Genomic DNA, 19,781 nt, shown 5'->3' on the forward strand with positions numbered 1-19,781 from the left:
GCATATTAATATTTTCACTCTCTCTCTTTGTCTCTCTCTCTCGACGTACTCGTTCAACGAGGAGGAAAAAAGAGCGAGCAGGAGAGATTTTCCGGTCTCGCGCGGATGTCGGCCTCAGGGAGAAATCGATCGGAAAATTCGCACAGTCGGACGGAACGACGCACGGGGTGAAGCACCTCGTTGTATAAAGAAAAAAATCGAAGGTCCGCCCAATCGATTACGCTCGCGGATGTCAGCTTCGCCGGATGGTATAGCTTCGCTCAAGTAGGTAGTCCGGTCGTGAGCTACTATTCGACACCGAAGTCGCTCGTTAAATTCTCAACATCGTCCCATTTACCCAGTTCGTAATAAAATCGACGGCGTATTAGTCGGCCGGTAATAACGTCGGCCGATAAAGACTTTATTGCAAAAGCGAATGCATTCGTTTCTGCATTTTGCCCGTACTCCTAAGCGAGCGAGCGTTTCACCGCGCGGGATTTTTACCTTTGTTCATTATACGATACGACCCGATTTCGCGACCTCGCTTCGGTACACGGGACGGCACCGCACCCGCCGTCATTATTTCGCAATTGCGTTAGCTTTATGTTGCTTCAATGACCACGTCCATACTGAAGAAGACACGAGCGTTGCACTCTGTGCGCGCGCGCGCGCGCGATTAAAAGTTTATTGGAAGACATTAAAGATGAAATCCTCGTTTGTAGCTGCTATTCGAAATTCGTATACTATATTCTTTCTCTCCTCTTTTTACATCGCCTTTTCTGAAGTCTTCACTTGCCGGAACTATATAAGTGCACAATTCGCACGACCGGCTAACTGTAAAGCGCAGCGTTAACGGACCAGCCCGTTATATCGCGAAGAACGTAAACGCGATACAAGCGGCATGTCGTTGCTTATGCTATAAATACGAGATGACTCGTAAACTCGGTAGTTTTTTAAAATCACAGTAGCGCGTTGCAATTAATTTAATATTGTAATTGACGTTTGCTGTTTGAATATTTTGTTTATAACTACCGATTAACCGTTACGTTCTGCACTTCGTCCGCCCGAATGGGCGAGTTTTTATCATTATCATTAAAAACGTATTTCGTATTTCGTATTTCGAAGTATTCTTTTTGATAGATTAATTGCCAGTTCCATGTGTGCGAGCTCATGTTGCTTAACCGGATTGCTCGAGAGCCTGTGCGAGCGGCTTTTTGAAATCGCCTTGATGAATCATCCATATATGACGTGCTCGACTCATCAGTCGAAAATTAAAGCACATTCAAAAATCCCGTTTTTCGCTCATTAGAATCCTCTTTCGCATAAATACCAACCATTGAAAATCGATTCGCTGTTGTATGTGTAATTTCGATGACAATTAAACAGTCGTAAATACACCAAATTCATCATTCTCGCATGCCGGGTGCGTTTGTAGAGACGGCGAGGGTTGATGGAGTAATAACAGTTTACGAGTTTGCACGAGGCTCGCATGCACCGGTAGAAACTCATTACCATTTTTGATTGTATATTGCGACCGATCGTATAAATAATTTGCTCGATATATCGCACAGCGCGATAAACGTTCGAAAATAAATTATGCTCACTATGTGCTATAACGCATTATATGTCATGAATGTAACATTACCTTTTTGACTATCGACATCCCCGTAATCGCGACCGAATTTACGATCCGTCCCAAAGCGAATGTTTCATCAAAATGTGTTTACACGCGAGAAAATTACATTAATCTATTGTAATAGTTTATTTAAACTTTTAATATATTAATCACGCACACAATATGATGTTTTAACGATATAATATGCGCAAAGTATATCATACATGTATTAAATTCTCTGATAAAATATCAGCCCAAATTAATATCAATGTTCTGTTACATATACAGCATTTGTTGAAGATACAAAATACATTATATAGAACAAAATTAATTAACAATGATAAGGATTACTTTTTCAATTTCAGAATTATACTTTCCAAATCGTCCAACTATGCCTTATTTTTCAATAATATACTCCATTGTATTCAGGATATTGCCACAATCTCGTAGATTCATATCCGGTTTAGTGAACCGCCCTATGGTGAGAGGCAGGTCAATGCAGCGCAATCCCGATGAATATTGTTATCATGATTGCATTAGCACGCAGATGACATAGGTCGTTGGCGCAATTCCATCGATACCCGAAACGCTTCCGTTGCTAATTATCCTAATTGCAATCTGCGTATTCTATGAATAGACTGTATTGTCCATAGAATTGAAATTAAATTGTCTAAATTATTCCATAGCGCAATATAAAGCGTGAGAAATATATATTCTACATGAAACATCTCTTATTGTATTTATCTTATATAGCACATGTTTATTATTTTGTTCGAAGTATCTCATCTTGCAAATCATTGCATTTCGATCTGAAGTTAAAAAGGTCTTTTTTCAAAATTGAACAATTCTGCGAATAATTTAAAATAAAGTATTAAAATTTATATACCGCTGAAATAAAATAATGTAACATTAAAGGTGCAACGTAATTCATTCTGAAAATGTATTTTCTCCTCTCTCTCTCTCTCTCTCTCTCTCGCGATATATTCAACTTTTTAAATTTTATAAAAATTAAAAATGCATATATCCTATCGTGTTATTTAAAATTGTCGCTTTTCGAAAAATGAGATATTCTTGTAGTTACAATTCGAATACCAGTGCGAGTTTGAGATACTCTTGTTTCGTAAATTTGCGTTACATTTTTTCTGCATATTCATATTCTCGAATTAAGTGCCTCGTAGAGTAACGAAACAGATAACAAAGAAAAGAATATCATGAATGGTTTGGAATAAAAAAATACGAGTTGTATGAAATATTGTTTCGATTGCTGAGGAGCAAACACACGAGGCATCGCGGTCTGCGGGGTTCAGACTTTATTTTGCGGGATGCGAGGGAAATTCGCCGCTTTTGCTCCGTTCTGCCGCTCAATTGAATGTGTTCGCCGGGCAGGGATGCAGCTGTCGAGAAAGGCAATGAAACTTCGCCCGCGTTGCTTTATCTTTCTTCCTCATTGTGTCGATGTCAAAACGCTCCATCGAGCTACCGGGTGCTCCCTCCGAAAGGACAGAAAAGAGAGCGTCGCAGTGGGATAGGCCATTGGCGTCCATTGGATTACTCGGACAGAGAAAAAGATATAGACAACGAAATGCGAAAATTGGTACTTGGCGAAGAGACAGTTAGAAGTTAGAATACTTTTGAAACGGACAACCGGATATAATATCGCAAATTGTATATGAAATAGCTTATTCTACGCGACATTTTTTATTAAACTTTTTTTTTAGTTGCGTTGAGAACAAATTTATAAATAAAAGAGAAATTATAAGAGAGTAGTTATAATTGGCTTACAAATAAAAATGCGGAAATATAGAACCAAATTTTAATAAAAGTTAGCTCTTTTGATGGAAGAATCGCAGGATTTTTATACGAGAGAAAGAAAAGAAGATAAATATGTTTGCAAAATGAAAATTCCAACAATTATAGTTCTGTTACAGCTGTGAATATGAAAGTTTCCCAGAAACGTTTTACGTATAATAAGCATCTAATTGCAGCTTTATTCTCGTTTATCCACTTTTCTCAGTTTTTTTCAGTGATTTGCTCTTCGTTAGCGGTCAAGAGACTGTTTAAACGATTAAATAATAAGAGAATTCGCTAAGTCTGCAAAAAATATTTTTTTTAAAGGATATAACACACGAAAAAAGTTAGGATTCTCGGGGCCCTGCACTTCGTTGGCTTACCAGAAAATGGCTCTATTGTCAAACTTAATGGTTTAATCGGCTGGTAATGGAGAAGAGCACCATTTCGTCTCCACCCATGACGGCGAACAAAGTATTTCTTACTGCGGGCGGGCACGACGGTGCAGCATCGCGTTCGCAGTAAGAAAGCTTACGTGAAGACGATGGGCAATGATGCGATGCATTTACGTGTAATGTATGTCTCGAGAGTACGCAGGAGTGCATTAGGTACATAGCGGTGCACCTGGGGCGTTCTGCATAAAATTGCGAGTATTGCACGGAAGGGAATGAGTGAGAAAGATGATAGAGCTACCGTTTGCATCACTTGGGAGATCGTGTCATTCCAAGCGTTGTCGTCTAAGTATCCTCTATATAAATGTTCGAGATAAAAATTGCAACTGCGCGGCGAGGGTTGTAGCATCTCTTTTTCGATTGTTATTATCATTAATTATATTAAAGCTAGAACGAGATACGTAACATTGACCGTACTTGTCCGCCTTCATTTCGCTAATTTATCTCAATCCATTATCGTACGTTGCAAAATTAGGCAAAATGTCGCTGAGATCTATTATACGGTGCCAGGGGAGACGCGATAATTGATATCGCTTTTCAGAACGAGGAAATCTCAATCACGCGGCGCAGATTTAAGCAGGGGCGTAGAGAACATGTCTCTCGGACGCGCTCTGCGAGTGCTGCTCGAAAGCGTTAGACTCAATGAGAATGATCGACGACGACGGCGACGAAGAGACGGCTCGTGCCATGCGTGGGCAGAAGCGATATGTACGAAGTGTAGGCGAACCGTGCCAGTCGACGTGTCATCCGCGTCACTCCACAGATTGGCACGAGTAGAGGATAAGGCATGTTCAAGTTTGATATCGATACTACTTGACCATTCTCTAGTCTTTCGTAAATATTTCAATGTTTTGCGATGTGATTTACATACATAAAATAAGGAAATACTTTGAAGATATATATGAGAGATTTTGCCATGTTCAACAGTGAATTATTATTGCGATTACAATTGATGTTTATAGGTACAAAATATTTTCAAACCGTATCTTCTACGCGAGATACGGTTCATATTTTTATTTTATATTTCGACCATATCGATATTTTTTTTAAATATTGTCGCTTTTATATATTTTTAGATTTTCAAGTATGAACATATTAAAAGTAATGTATCAATGCTTTATATTTCAATGGGTATTTTAATAGTGTTACATTATTTTAGTACACTGATATTTTTATGGGATAATCTGGTAAAGCTGATTCAAAGGAAAATTTTTATACTTTCGTCTCTCTTCTCTCTATCATATTACAGATTCCTAAAAGAAGTTTGACAAGACTTTACAGGAGACTTCACAAGCTTTATAACTTCGGTTGGACTTTGTTAACAAAGATGCCACGTAAACGAAATTAATTACTGTAAAATCTCAGGGGCTTTATATTTCATACATTAGTATCGCTAATGAAGAAACTCCTGACTTTCGAACTTTCTGATGATGTAAAATCAGATTGGGATTCTAATGATTAATGGACGTAATTTCTGTTGCTAGATTTATTATCAGCCATTATCAATATGGCTGAAGTTAAAATGCCAAATATGGGAACACGTATGATGTATGTTTGTTAAAATAATTTCTCTCTCTGTGTTTTTTTATTTAAATTTTTTGCAGAAAACATTTTCTTTCTAAACAATGCGAAGTAAATATTTTCTTTGCAAACTGATCTGAATTTAAATAAAAAATCACGATTCTCACAATAATGCTTTTTTTATCGAGATTTACCGACATTGACTTCGCATAATTGATGATCGATAGATCGGCCTTGAATCTTCTGTGGATGGCCAGTCCTAGATTCACAACACGCGTGGGTATTCCCGATGCTAAAGATATAACCTGTAATCTGCATCAAATCGAAAACAGTGTGCATGTATATGTTATGAAATCTTAATTCTCTGTAGGAGGTGTATCGAATCTTGCGTAATATTGAAAAAAAGTATTTAATATACGGTGATGATGTAGAAGACAGTAGAAATTTAAAAACAATTTTGTACTAAAATATCAAATAATTCTTCAAGTATTAAATAACATCTATACCACGTTAAATATATCTTCGAGAGAGAGAGAGAGAGAGAGAGAATTAAAAGTACTTTTAACTCAAAAAAATCAGAGAAAGTAAGTTCTTTAAAGGAAATATACAAGAGCATTCTCTCTTTAATGCCAAAGCTCAACTTGTTTGTTGTCCATTCTGTTTCACTGAGACTCTTTCGCGTTTCTTTTTATTTTCCTTGGATATACTTCTGTCTTTTCTCGCTGTTATCCTAAGTACGCACCTCGGTCGAGATAATCCTCCCTCGTGTTCCGTGCTGGTTCTGCGCGTTTGTTTCAATGCTCGTTCCATGCTCGCCGCCGACAGATGCTGGCAGTCCGCTTCGAAAATACGAATCTTCCACCCCACCCGCCTTCTCTTTCTCGAGCTATATCCGTAACGGGTTTAACCGTCTGCCGAGAACGAGCGCTTTTTATCTAAGATCCTTTTTACGCGGTCACCGAGCCCGTAAACCGCTTTCGTGAGATCCGCGCGAGAGGTCTTCCCAGTGTACGAGACGATATAAGCAAACGCTATCGCGGGAACAAGTCGACGGGCTTGACTGTTTCACAGATAAATTGTCATGTAACGAAATGTAATGAATTACATGAAAAGTTCTACATCTTGACCGTCAAATTCATTCTGGTCGTATTTTCTATTATTCGTTTGGAAAATTATTTTAAGGAAAGATTTTATTTAAAGTAATCAATCGGATTTGCAACGTCTTGTTACTAAAAAAAACGAATAGTATAATATTTTTTCTATATTTTCTATATTTTTTAAAATTTATTCGGTTTTCGATATTTAATTTTATTATTGTCGCACATTACAATCATGAAGATATTGCGTGCTAGCAAGCGCATTTAAAATCTCAATGATGCAAACAATTAAAGGATGTAATTGAAGGACTGGAATAATTTGCGAACGTACGGAAGTTCGCGCAGGAACCCTCGTCCGCGCGAAGACACGTCCGATGAAATACCTTGGATTCCGTACGTGCGGCGATTACGGAATCGCTCTTCTGAATCGTGCGCGTGTACTCTCACCTAACCCATTTTCATAGCCAGGAAGGTCAACGCGGAGCGCGATTGAATAGGTGGATTTATGCCCCGTATCCGACATCGGAGACCCCCCCTTTTTTCGTATGACATCCATTGTAAGTTCGACTTTTATTGAGGGAGAGACCACTTCTAATCGCGGTCTCTTTCGCGTTTCTAAATACCGTTGAACCTTGAATGGAGTAAGAAGAGGTCAGACGAAAACTATTGGTATAAGAACACGTACTATACTCTTGACATCTGATTCTTTAATACCCGTCGTTGTATGCACATTGCGGTATGGTTTGTCACAAGAGAGCATTATTGAGCGCTATACGATATGTAGTACATGCATAGGGTACATACATATTGCCAAATTAACGACCCTTAGCGTTCCGCCTAAGCCTAAGCCATAAGGGAAGCACCATAAGATGCATAAATACATTATACCGTCGCGTCATGTTCCTTCGTGATTAACGTCCTTTATATATACAACTTTCGTTTATTTCCGCTCGTATCCTCTTTCACTATTTTAAACGTAGCGCTCGTTCGGGAATTGTGTGACGCGTGCCGACGATCGCCATATGTTCGTTCCACGTTAATAACTCGATCCTTCCCCTCGGATTAGTAATCGGTATTCTGGGATCGGAAACGAATTTTTCCCTCAACGATAATTATATGTTACCGTTGACAGAATTAATAGAGTAATTAATTATATAAAATTAATGGAAAATCGGATTAATCTGTAAATTTCGAGGAAGCATGTTCGACATGTAATCCAATTTGTCTAAACTTTATCGTTGCTCCAAAGTACAGATACGTGATGTGTATTATTACTATACAACCATCAGTAAGTCATAGTCGTAGTATAGCAATGTAAGATTTCGACGACGTGTTTCTCAGCCGTCACGTTCGATTGCTTCTTGACGGGCGTTACGACGGGAGACACGTTCTCGTTTCGACGCGAGTCATCTGGAGCCAATGTCGTCGCTTCACGCCGCACATCTGCCTGCGGTGCGGTGACTCAAAGCATGCGCTAGCTGACATGAAGTACAGCCACGAGCGACAGAATCAGCACCAATCCACGCGGCGTTTCGACAAACTTCGCGCTTAAGTTCTTCCGGTGATGTAGCGGCATAATTACACAGTACAAATTATGGAAATTACACAAAACGACAATTAGCTGTAAAAGAACTCGCGGGACTTAAATAATTGTGAATCGAAGCATGTAATTCATCGTCAATACTTTTTGTTCAGTCATTTGGACATTACTAAAAGTTACTATTACCGTGACATTGATTGAAATTTTTATGTAAATTAAGGAGCAAACCATAGAAACAAAATTCACTATTATTCTCAATTTATTTTGATACTGATTTAAAGAAATCAATTTTATTCTATATCTTTTTTGTGCATTGTTTGATAATAATATCAAGTTTAAAATAAATATTTTTAATTCAATTTTTTGAAATAAAAATGTTTAGATAAATTATTCAACTCTATGTATAAAAAATTTTTTTATCATACATTATATATATAAAATAAGAAAAATATGATTCTTGTTTTATATTTATATAATTTTATTAAAGATTAAAATAATTATTCGATTACGTAGATATAAAGAGTTTATGATTGTTAAATTATTTATATAAACAAATGCGTCTGCGATATTCTTACTTAAAATAAATTTTGTTCGGTAAAGGAAATGATAATGGTCTAACGTTAGTGATCGATGAATCACGTACAGCCGAGAAAATATTTCTCTGCGCTTTTAGTCAGGCGTGACGCAGAAGAGAAACATTATTTTCTGTTATGTATTAAATCGTGCGCAACAAGAAGGAAGGAATTGATGTTCCATTAATTTTGTGTCTTTTTATTTTTTATTCTTGTTTTAGATATGTATCAACACGAGAGAGAGAGAGAGAGAGAGAGAGAGAGAGAGAGAGAATATATCTATTCTGTTGTTCAAAGTCTAATTTAAAACATAACAGTGGATTCTTACGAGATATTTTTCTACACACATTCCTTTTTTCATCACGAAAATGTAGATTTTGCATCTGGAGTATCGCGGATAAATTCTTAAAATGTTGCTCGAATTGCTATTTTACTAGTAAAAAAATACGATATCGAGTTCGAAGGATTACGTACACGACAGAACTCGAATTTGTCGCGGCTCGTTTTCAATCTCGGGTTTATGAAAAATTCACGAAAAATTTTCATCGGGCTCTGCCGCGCTCGCGACCGCTTGTCTATATTGAAAACAAGTGCACCAACAGGCGTACTTTAAAGCAACGATAAAGTCGGAATAAAGATAGAGCCCGCCCCGTGTCAGACGGAGAAATGCTTCTCCCGGAATCTCGCTCGTGTTTGGATCGTAAACCGTAAACCTCCGCAACGGCTGCGCGAGTGTCATAAAATACGAGGAAATCTTAGCCTTCTATATTGTGCGAAAGAATCTGACTTCGCACTGAGAAACAATTGTAGCATCCCAATATGATGTTTTCTTCCTATGACATCGTTGCACCGACGACGACGAGACTAGTTAGTCCAGTCATTTGGTAGTTTTACCTGGAAAGTTTTCCGGGAGTTTTGAAAATTGGTAATTTTATATATTTTGATGTGCTCTTTCCGAATTTCAACTTTGCCACCTCGTATCTTTGCCGCTCGCGCCGCTATATTGGAAAAATGGCGCCTAAAAGCAGTTTTTTTGACAATATCTCCTTTCCGACTCATTCCACGATAAAAACATTTATATACAAAATAAAACTAGAGAAAATTTCCTACAATTTATGTAATAACCTTTTTTTTCGTAAAATTAATAGTTTTGGCATACGAGCGCCGCAAAGTGTAGTTCAACACGCGTTTTGGCCTAAAAACTCATTTCCACACCACCTTGAGGTAGAGTAAGCGGCGCGTTTTTTTTTACCGTGGTATCCCCAGTAGGCCTAGTCCACATGCAATTCACTATTCTAAAATTTAGCGCATTCTTCTTCGCTTCGCTGTTCTTGATGGACCAGGTGTTGCGAGTTCATCGTCATTAGTACTGATCGAAACGTCACAGACCGAAATTTCTTCCACATCATCCGCGATGGGATTATCAGTTTCATCGCAATCCTCTTTGTTCTCGATTTCATCATACGTTTGCTCGAAAATAATCTCCGTTTCTTCCTCTTCGTCGCTATCTTGTGATGGAACTTGCAAGTTAATTATCACAGATACCACTACAATTCGTGCATATAACTGAGCACTTTAACCCAGCCTTTCTGCATTCACAGGCTTTTTGACATCTTTTTTGACATCTTTTTTATTTATTTATTTAGTGCTCCGTTATATGCACGAATTGTAGTGGTACCTGTGATAACTCGCAAGTTCCATCACAAGATAGCGACGAAGAAGAAGAAACGGAGACTATTTTCGAGCAAACGTATGATAAAATCGAGAACGAAGAGGATTGCGATGAAAATGATAATCCCATCGCGGATGATGTGGAAGAAATTTCGGTCTGTGACGTTTCGATCAGTACTAATGACGATGAACTCGCAACACCTGGTCCATCAAGAACAGCGAAGCGAAGAAGAATGCGCTAAATTTTAGAATAGTGAATTGCATGTGGACTAGGCCTACTGGGAATACCACGGTAAAAAAAACGCGCCGCTTACTCTACCTCAAGGTAGTGTGAAAATGAGTTTTTAAGCCAAAACGCGTTGAACTACACTTTACAGCGCTCGTACGCCAAAACTATTAATTTTACGGAAAAAAGGTTATTACATAAATTGTAGGAAATTTTCTCTAGTTTTATTTTGTATATCAATGTTTTTATCGTGGAATGAGTCGGAAAGGAGATATTGTCAAAAAACTGCTTTTAGGCGTCATTTTTCCAATATGGCGGCACGAGCGGCAAAGATACGAGGTGGCAAAGTTGAAATTCGGAAAGAGCACATCGAAATATATAAAATTACCAATTTTCAAAACTCCCGGAAAACTTTCCAGGTAACCTCTTCTTTTACGACCAAATGACTGGACTAAGTGGCTGCCGAGGTTTTTGGCAAAGGCTACTGCAGTTCATCCTCCGTAACAATCGCGAACGCGCCAAAGCGTTTCATCTCCCCTCTCTGTCGAGTTGTACCATTGCGTTTCTCTTTTATTTCGGTAACTTGAATGTCTTCCAGGTCTTCCAGACCGAAAAGAATTTTTATCATCGTTGTTATAACACGGTTGTGTATAGATATATATAGCCTCGAAAATCGCGCTGCTTGGTAACACTCAATTCAAGTTATTTCTTATATTATTCTAAGATGTAAATGTAAATATCTTCTTTATTGCAAATAGAATTATAAAATTGTATTAAATATTTAAAGATTGTATTTATCACGATAGCTGCGAAAGCGAGAAGAAAATATATATCTAGTATTCCTGGAAAGTAAAATTGAAAATTGTTTAAAAATTCTTAAACGATAATCGTGGAGTAGAAATAGATTTTCTACGCGCAACGTATTCCATATTTCCATGTAACATGTAAAACGTTTGTTCCATTCCCGGGGGAAACGAATAATCGGTCGGGGGCAACGGAATAATCGAGAACACCGGTCTCTCTATATCGGTCTCTCGTAATCTGCGCGCGCTCTCGTTTCGCCGAGCCTGGAAAGTCCGACATTAGTATCGTGCAGCGGATGCAATTTAACGGTAACACTACGATTTGCATAATCGGCCGACATCGCAACATCCCACGGCGATTCGATTCAACGACGATTGTTACCGACAAAGAAAGTGTTGATACGCTCGTTTTCTCTTACAATCGTACGAAACCTCAGAAAGTTGTCGAACACGAGTGAAACTGGGCCGATCCGCTGCTCGTTTTCGTCAGCATCATTGACGAAGTTAAAAGAAGTAGGTTATTTGATCTGCAAAGTGTTCCTATTCTTATAACATTTTAGCGGATTCTTTGACAAATTTAAACATTACTTTTTCTCAGGTAAATTACAGAAAGATGTCGTTTTAACATTTAATTCAAAGACTCGGTACTTAAATATTGAATTAAAATTTCGCCGAAGAGCAGCGGACTCGCGTAGGCGGCCAAGATCAGAAAGCTGAGCGCGACCACGTCGTATTCGTGCGGGAACATGTAATCCGAGTACTGTGGCAAATTTTTAATCACGCTCAACAGCACGTACGGTGACCAGCAGATTAGGCCCATTACGATTACCAGCGCGCTGATTCTGGGGTCTCTTCGCGATACCTGAACAGGGAGCCGTTGCTAATCCGGTGCTTGAGAGTGTTGATGTAGCTGCTGGTGCTGCGTACACTGGCCACCCGGTGCAACGTGCCCGGCTTGCCCGGAGCTGGCGTGATCGTCACGATGGGTGTCAGAAGGCAAGACGAGGGCTCCAAACTATTGTTCCCGATGTTTTCCGCGTTTCTACCAATCGCGTACGATTCCACATTGACGTCAAAGATGCCCGGTCTCGACAAACGGCGACTGGGTCGTCTGGATCTCTTGTTCTCCAAATTACCGCTGGGATTCGGGACCTCGTTTTGCATTATTTGCTCGCGTTCCGTCATCTTGACAGAGATCTCCTCATCGTCGACGCGACGAGTCGTCCTCTTGAAAGAGTCCCGTTCGAGATCTTCCACGTCATCACGCGGTTCCTCTGTCCTCTCGCACTTAGCGACCGAAGACAGGAGGTAATCGGAGGGCCTTCGATCCGTGATCTTGCGAGTTGTTTTAGGAACTTTCAAAGAATCGAAGTAATTTTAAAGATGAAAAATCAATTTGTATATAAACCGATAATAAATTTTTATAATTTTATTGCACTCACAGGGATTTTAAAAACTTTGGCATTTTGATCTCTTATTTCAATTATTTATACCTCGTAAACATATTTCATACCTTGGACGTTCGTCGAAAATTAATTAATGTTGATTTCAGAAAAAGGAACAACTTTATCATACAAATATATATTGAGGTTTTTTCGCAACTGCGATCGTTTAATTAAATGTACGCATACGTTTCGAGATACGAGTAGCAGGTGGGATGTAGTGTGTATCGTAATTTCCTGTCGAGAAACTTCCGATTGGCAGTCGCAGGCGTATAAACCAATGCCCCCAAGGGTTTTATTCGTCTAACTTAGATGTAGCTCGCTTGCAACTGACGTCTCCACGTCTCGACGCGACCTAATCGCGATCCCGATCTATGTTTAGCGAACGTATGTCTCAACGCGGAACCGTACAGTTGAGAACCGTCGAGGTCTGGCGTCTTCAACGAAAACCGAATCTATTCCCGGCCTAACAATGGCCCACAGTTTTCACGCCATTGGGTAGCTCCGTTTATGAGATTCAGTTCTCAGAAAAAACGTCTGGCTGTGCTGGAATGTGTTTCCCGACACGTCCGAACTTAATATCCTCCGCAAATAAGAAAAAAATATCCATTCGTTATCCAAGTTTCAGTTTTCTCAGGCAATAACACGTAAAATATTCCGTTATACCTTTTGCGTTGCTACGGTTAGACAACTCCTGAATAATATTATCAAATAGCTTGGAATTATTCAAATAATACGCAGTTAATTAAGAATACAATTAAGACCATGCGACTCGCTTATCTTGAGAGTGGCATTAAATCCACTTTTGAAGCTTCATGAATTTTGATGATACAAATTGATATAAATAGCGATAATAATAGTCATGCAGATTGCAGATTTTACGTGAGATTTCGATGTAAGAAGCATATGCATTAATATATTCCTTACAGATGAGCTCGTAGTATCGAACGTGCCCGCTCGTTCCAGTTCTTATCCGTGCCCGTATGTTTAATGCTTCCTATGATAAAGTGGTCAGTGCTACTTTGCTCGTACATCGGAAACCAGTACGATGAATTGTACACATAAGAATAGTAAGTAGAGCATCGAGCGTGTCGCGAGGTCGATGTATGGCAAAATGCATTTCCACGATTTCATTATTAACTTTTAACTGTTTCCGTGATACATGACAGATTCTTCATATTCCCTCGATACATTTTTATCGCTTTTATCTACGTTTTTATCTTCGCTTTTATCTTTGTTATCGAAGACACGTTTTCGATATATCTATTTTCTTACTATAATACGCTATATATAAATTATGCGTGATTACGTTAGACGTGAAAATAAGACACAAGCTCTTCAAAAATGTATTTATATCAGAAATTAAATTTACGAGTTATAATAGCCGGAAGACTTTTTGTTCATACGTTGCGCGAGAAATTAATTGAACAAATTAGTTTTAACATTTTGCGAAGTAATTTATATATTTTGAAATTGCAATTTATTATACGACGTAACGTTATGCTAACGTAAACATTAATTCGCGCGGATATCAGCAATCGCGGTTCATGATGAATGCCACGAAATTGTTGGAAACGCTAATTATATAAAAAATAAAAGTCGTTTTTCTCGACCGAACTGGCCAAAAACAATTTTATTCTTCACAACGTTTCGACCACATTCTGGTCCTTATCAAGTGAATTAGAACCACGCACACAACATTTTTTAATTCGCTGACATTAGTGCCCAAACCATATCATGCAATCGCAAATCTAGAATCGCAAAAACGCAGTAGTCAATAAGATAAAATCATGACAAGTTACCAAGTCTATAACATAAAGTGAAAATCTATACCAAAAAGTAAAAATAAGATAAAAGAATTTGAATTAAATAAGTGTAAATAAAATAAGTTAAGTTAAAAGGTCAAAAAGTAGTCAAATTAGGTAGTCACAAAGATAAAAACATGAAAAGTTACCAAGTCTATAACATAGAAATAAAATAAAAGAATTGAATTAAATACGTGTAAATTAAATAGGTTAAATTAAATGAGTGTAAAAGATACATACGTTGTGCGTGTCAAAAGACAGATTGTAGAGGGAAAGAAAAAGGCAAGTCATGTCAGAGAGCACATCCATACCTCTCCACAGTCAAAGTCGTACTGAGAGACACATAATAGGCGAATAACTAACTGTGCTCACGGACAAAACAAACCGGCAAACCTAAGTTGCGTCAATAACTCGGTTGTAATTCGCTGGTAAATTTTCGGTGTCTTTTTGTAGATTGATTGCGCTGTCACATTTCTTAATAAAAAACATCTCAGAGATTTCACGCTTCTTGAACTGTCTTTCCTTGTATAAAATTTTTGGTTGTTGCCAATTGAAATCATGTTTGTGAGTGAGACGGTGCTTACTCACGACAGAATGATTATCGCTATTTTTCCTAATGTCGCAAGCATGTTCCTTAATACGCGTCTCTAAGTGTCTTTTTGTTTGACCGATGTATGCAGCGTTACAATTAGCGCAATCAATCCTGTACACTAACTCAGTTTGTTTAAGATTCGGTAACTTGTCTTTCCCCTTTTTTATGATGCAGTCTAATTTCTTCGGAATAGTGAGCAGCACTTTAAATTCCGCATCGCGCATTGTGCGGCCGACGTTGTGGCTTAGGCCTTTAACATACGGAATGGTTATAAATTTTCGAGGATCCCGAGCCAAGCTATCGCTGTTGGAATTATTAGAATTGTTGTGACGCGTCCGCAGCTCATTAAGTCTGATATTGATGTATCTGTTGATAACTTTGTTCGGATAACAATTGTTTGAAAGAATCTTTTTTATTTCGCTTAAGTTATTCTTGTGGAAACGCGTGTCAGATATTATATAGCCGCTAATTATATAGCCGGTAACAAACTTTCGTATTCGCCCAATGCTCGGCTTTCCGCCAAGTTTTTACCTTGGATTTATGCAAAGTTTTTCAATAAGCCCGATTCGACCGCCGCGCCGCGCGCTTCCCCCGAGAGTTCGTCGTCGTTCCATTCTCTTGGTTTCAAACTTTTATTTTCGTAGAGTAGCTTCACTACAGTTACTAGTAGGGTTCGTCACCTAAAAATGGATTCGAGGGACTCCGCCGTTAAATCCGGGCACGGGGAAACGAATGTCTCCAAATCCGTCGTCCGTAGTCAAATGGATGCTATCTCGTTCACTTCTCTTTCACGTACTTTTGCGAAAACTTAGCGAATTTGCCGGGATTGTCGCAAGTTTTTCGATAAATTTCCTCATCCTAAATCTCACGTCGACCCCTCGCTAAAAATCCCCAACCGTTATTTCGCCGAGAGCGCATTTAAGTCGTCTTTTAATGCGGGTGTTAATGCCACGTACGAATATTTACAGCTGATCCTTCGCAGGGGTACGCATATATCTTAGTTCTTTGGTAAAATATAATGCAGTTACATAATGCAATATAACGTGAAAGTTATGCGACGCAAATAGAAGTTCATGCTCGTTACAAGCTTGTCACATTAATTTGTGTTGCGTGCGTTACACGACAGAATGATGAAACATTCTAAATGGGCTCAGCCTCCAAATATTTTTGCAACTTTATGCTACATGAAGAAAATTAAATAAAATTAAACATAGTGAATTGCGTCAAAATAAATTAAATTTTATATTTTGTTTTCTTCTAATATTTTAATATATACATATATATTATACACATTGCGTCTAATAATATAGGTATACATATTTCTACTGGATCAAATTTTAGTATATGTTATGTAATATTATGCCAATCAATTTATTTATTTGGTTCTATTATATTCGCCTACACTACAGGAAATGTATTACACAAATTTCGAATTTGTACGTTATTTTAAATTATTTTTGCCTCTCTCTCTTTCTTTCTCTCTCTCTCTCTCTCTTTCCCGTCTCTTTCTTTTCTTTTCGTCCCTTTCGTGTCGTCGCATAGTCCTCGGTTTTTACTGCAACCTATACGTGCCTAGAAACTATTTCGATACTTCACGCTTTGAATGTTATTTTCATGGATCTCCATTTACTTATAAGAACAGTCGTCGCCTAAAAATGGAATAAAAAAACTTATTATTAATCCTGAGCATGCGAAATAAACGTCTCGAAATTCGACTTGTCGCTGCATACGAATGAACGTAACTTTTTTCGCCCTCTCTAAAGCACCGGTTGTTAACCCACATAGAAATTATCTTACTCACTTGCCATTGGATTCATTCCAAGTCGGGCAACGACTTCCGGTTTGTTCTTCCGCCATTCACGATGAGTTTTTGAATTTGGTCAAATATTTATGAACTTTCTCCGATAAAAATTCGGCATACCTGTGTTTGCCGGAAGTCCCACAGTTCACAGAACACAGCCTGCTTTTATTTTACAGCTACAAGGGTTCTCAACTTGTTTTAGAATATTCTAGATGATTTTCTTGATGAAGATAATATTAATTATTGTATTGTATAATAATTTCTTCCATTTTTTATTAAAAGCTGTATATACATTAAAAGTCAATTTTAAAGTTAATTTTTATTGTAAAAATCAGGCTTGGAGATTTGATAAAAATGAATAAATTAGCTGTGAAACTATACGTATAGCGTATTTTCCTTACATGGAAAAATACGTTGTATTTTAAACTTGGATTTATGTTACGGTTTGAAATAAATAATATGTAGTGCTTATTTGGAGCCTTCTTGTCACCAGGAAGGGGACTGATGAAGGGCGATTTGAAGGCGATAGACGCGGCACTAAGCAGCTGTGTAAATTGGTTCGTTTCCCTGAAACTCCTACGTCGGTTGGACGTGTGTAAATCCATCTCTTTTTTCTGACAAGATTTACAAGCGAGTCGCTTATTGCTTATTCATACACCGTCTAGGAAAATTCGAAGGGTTCCCTTTTTTCTCTTGTCCAATCTATACGCTATTTATTATATCTTCGACAATTTGCTACTTTCATTTCGGTTTTTATTATTAGATAGTTATTATTAGATAGGTTAAAATCGGATAAGTTTATTATTTAAATAAATCCAGCGTATTGTTGTTAGATTGCAACTTCACGCAATATTTACGCGAGTGAGTAAAACATTCGAGTGAGTAAAACAGTCGTCGTGCAAACTCAACGATTGTTTTATGTATGTGTATTATAGCAGAAGCAATAATTCTTATCCACGCGCGGATTGCAAACACGTTTGTCGTAATGTATCACTGAATTGATATATTGCAATAACTTTGAGGAATCACGAAAATTGTTGTCGAACATAGCAATACATATCTGTATTTTGTGATTTATTATTCCCTACAGATATATATATAAAATACAAATCTTACCAGGAAAATTTATTTCAGATCGATTGATATGTATAATATATACTGATCAAAGAAAACAATATCCTTTATGTACGTTCCCAAAATTTTCCTTTAGTACAAAATACGTAAAGTAAAATTTACTGTGATAAATTTAAATTTAAATTATAATTATTTTTTCTAGTTGCTAGTTGTACTCCATGCAATTTTTTTTTTTTTAATAATAAACACCAATATTTTAATCTAGTTCTTAATAATTCGCATATTAATGTAATTAGATACAATCGTAAATTATCATTAATTGTTGATTAATTAAAAGTAATATGACATCAAAATGCATAACATTACGGGAAGTAATAAATTGTTAAAAAGGGCGCCCTCAAGCAGGATATTTTTTTACAGGCTATTTACGGTCCTAATCTCATTGTAGCGATGATAACCCTTATCCGTGCGATAGTTCTCATGTACCCTTGAATTGCATATGCATAATTGCATACGAGGCACTAAGTGACCGACCAACAGCGTTATTGCGAGACAGTGTGTCGTCGTCGTGTTGTCGGTGCGATGCATATCAGCGTAATAGCTTTGCGGTTGCAAGCAAGATCCTCGATGATAAATCTTCTAACCACTAATCGTTAACGAGCGATTTTTGGTCCTCTTATCGGTACTCCGATTTGGCACAGGTCGATGCACCGTCGCAAATGCCCGCTTATCTCTGCGGTCACGCTTGAACGTACATAAACCTTGGCGAGCGCACGACACGATTTTGCTTTCGGCAGCGTTTACCTTGCATCCTTTTATGTAGTTTCAAAAGAGCAGAAAAAAGTTCAATTAAAAGGGTTGCCTTGATCTTCTCGAAGCTAAAGTGATGTTTTTAGTGAAACTCGCTTAACCATATTGAAGCAACGAAACTTTAATGAAATACCTTCAATTAAAATGAAAAGTTTAATGTACTATTATAACTCGTGGAATTTATAAATTTTAATTTTTAATTATAAATATTAATGAGATATTTTTGGAACTATACAAACTTGTTCAGTTTTTAAAAAAATTTTTTTTTTATTTTAACTTGTAGCCATGATGATTTCATTTGCCTTCGATATTCACTTCTTCGATACGATCTCGTCGAGTTACGCAAGGAGAAACTTTCTATCCTCTCTCGCTAACGGTAGGCGCCCATTATTCTCAACGTCGTTCAGACCTCAATCTTGGTAAACGTCCCACCTAACCAACGTACATTCACGTCTGATTTGCAATCGCAATTTCCACTTACATCCCGTCAGATCCGGCTCTTTCTTTTTCCGCGGTACGGCGACATCCCGTCGCCGTCGCCGGGGTTATTATTCACGGGCTTACCCCTTGTGCAACAACTCCCGTATATTCGCTACGTTTTCCTTCTGCCACGCAAATTCGCGTGTCCCGCGGCGGTACAACGGAATTATCTTCGGTAGACGGTGGTGCATGACAGACGGCACACCGCGTTGGTGGCGCGTTAAACTAGCCGATCTATTTGTTCGTGCCGCAAAGCAAAGTTTGCCACGCTTTCGGCGGCGTCTCGTTATCCATTCGTTATCTGCTTTCGGCACCGCAATTTCGCAACGTTTCATGATTTTGCACTAGACTGATCGTTTTCTAGACTTCTTGCAACAACATGACGCTGCAATCTCAGGAATCTATAGTCTTTTCAGAATAAACATTTTTACAAGACACTAAATTGTATATGTATGCATGCATGCATACACACACACACACACACACACACACACACACACACACACACACACA

At 38.0% G+C, this 19,781-nt stretch overlaps 1 protein-coding gene and 1 long non-coding RNA gene across 2 annotated transcripts in view; one reads left to right on the plus strand and one right to left on the minus strand.

The window, feature by feature from the left end:
* Positions 1-19,781, plus strand: part of LOC112464448 — an 83,689-nt gene that overhangs the window by 6,445 nt on the left and 57,463 nt on the right. The gene's annotated exons all lie outside the window — the stretch shown is intronic.
* On the minus strand, positions 14,297-15,549 carry LOC112464455. Its single transcript, XR_003041923.1, has 2 exons — positions 14,752-15,549; positions 14,297-14,457 (listed from the first exon to the last, which is right to left on the minus strand). It is a non-coding gene; the product is annotated as an uncharacterized LOC112464455 (long non-coding RNA).

Source organism: Temnothorax curvispinosus, unplaced genomic scaffold (genome assembly GCF_003070985.1).
Source record: "Temnothorax curvispinosus isolate PA1 unplaced genomic scaffold, ASM307098v1 QBEX01001498.1, whole genome shotgun sequence".
In the NCBI taxonomy this organism is placed as follows: domain Eukaryota; kingdom Metazoa; phylum Arthropoda; class Insecta; order Hymenoptera; family Formicidae; genus Temnothorax; species Temnothorax curvispinosus.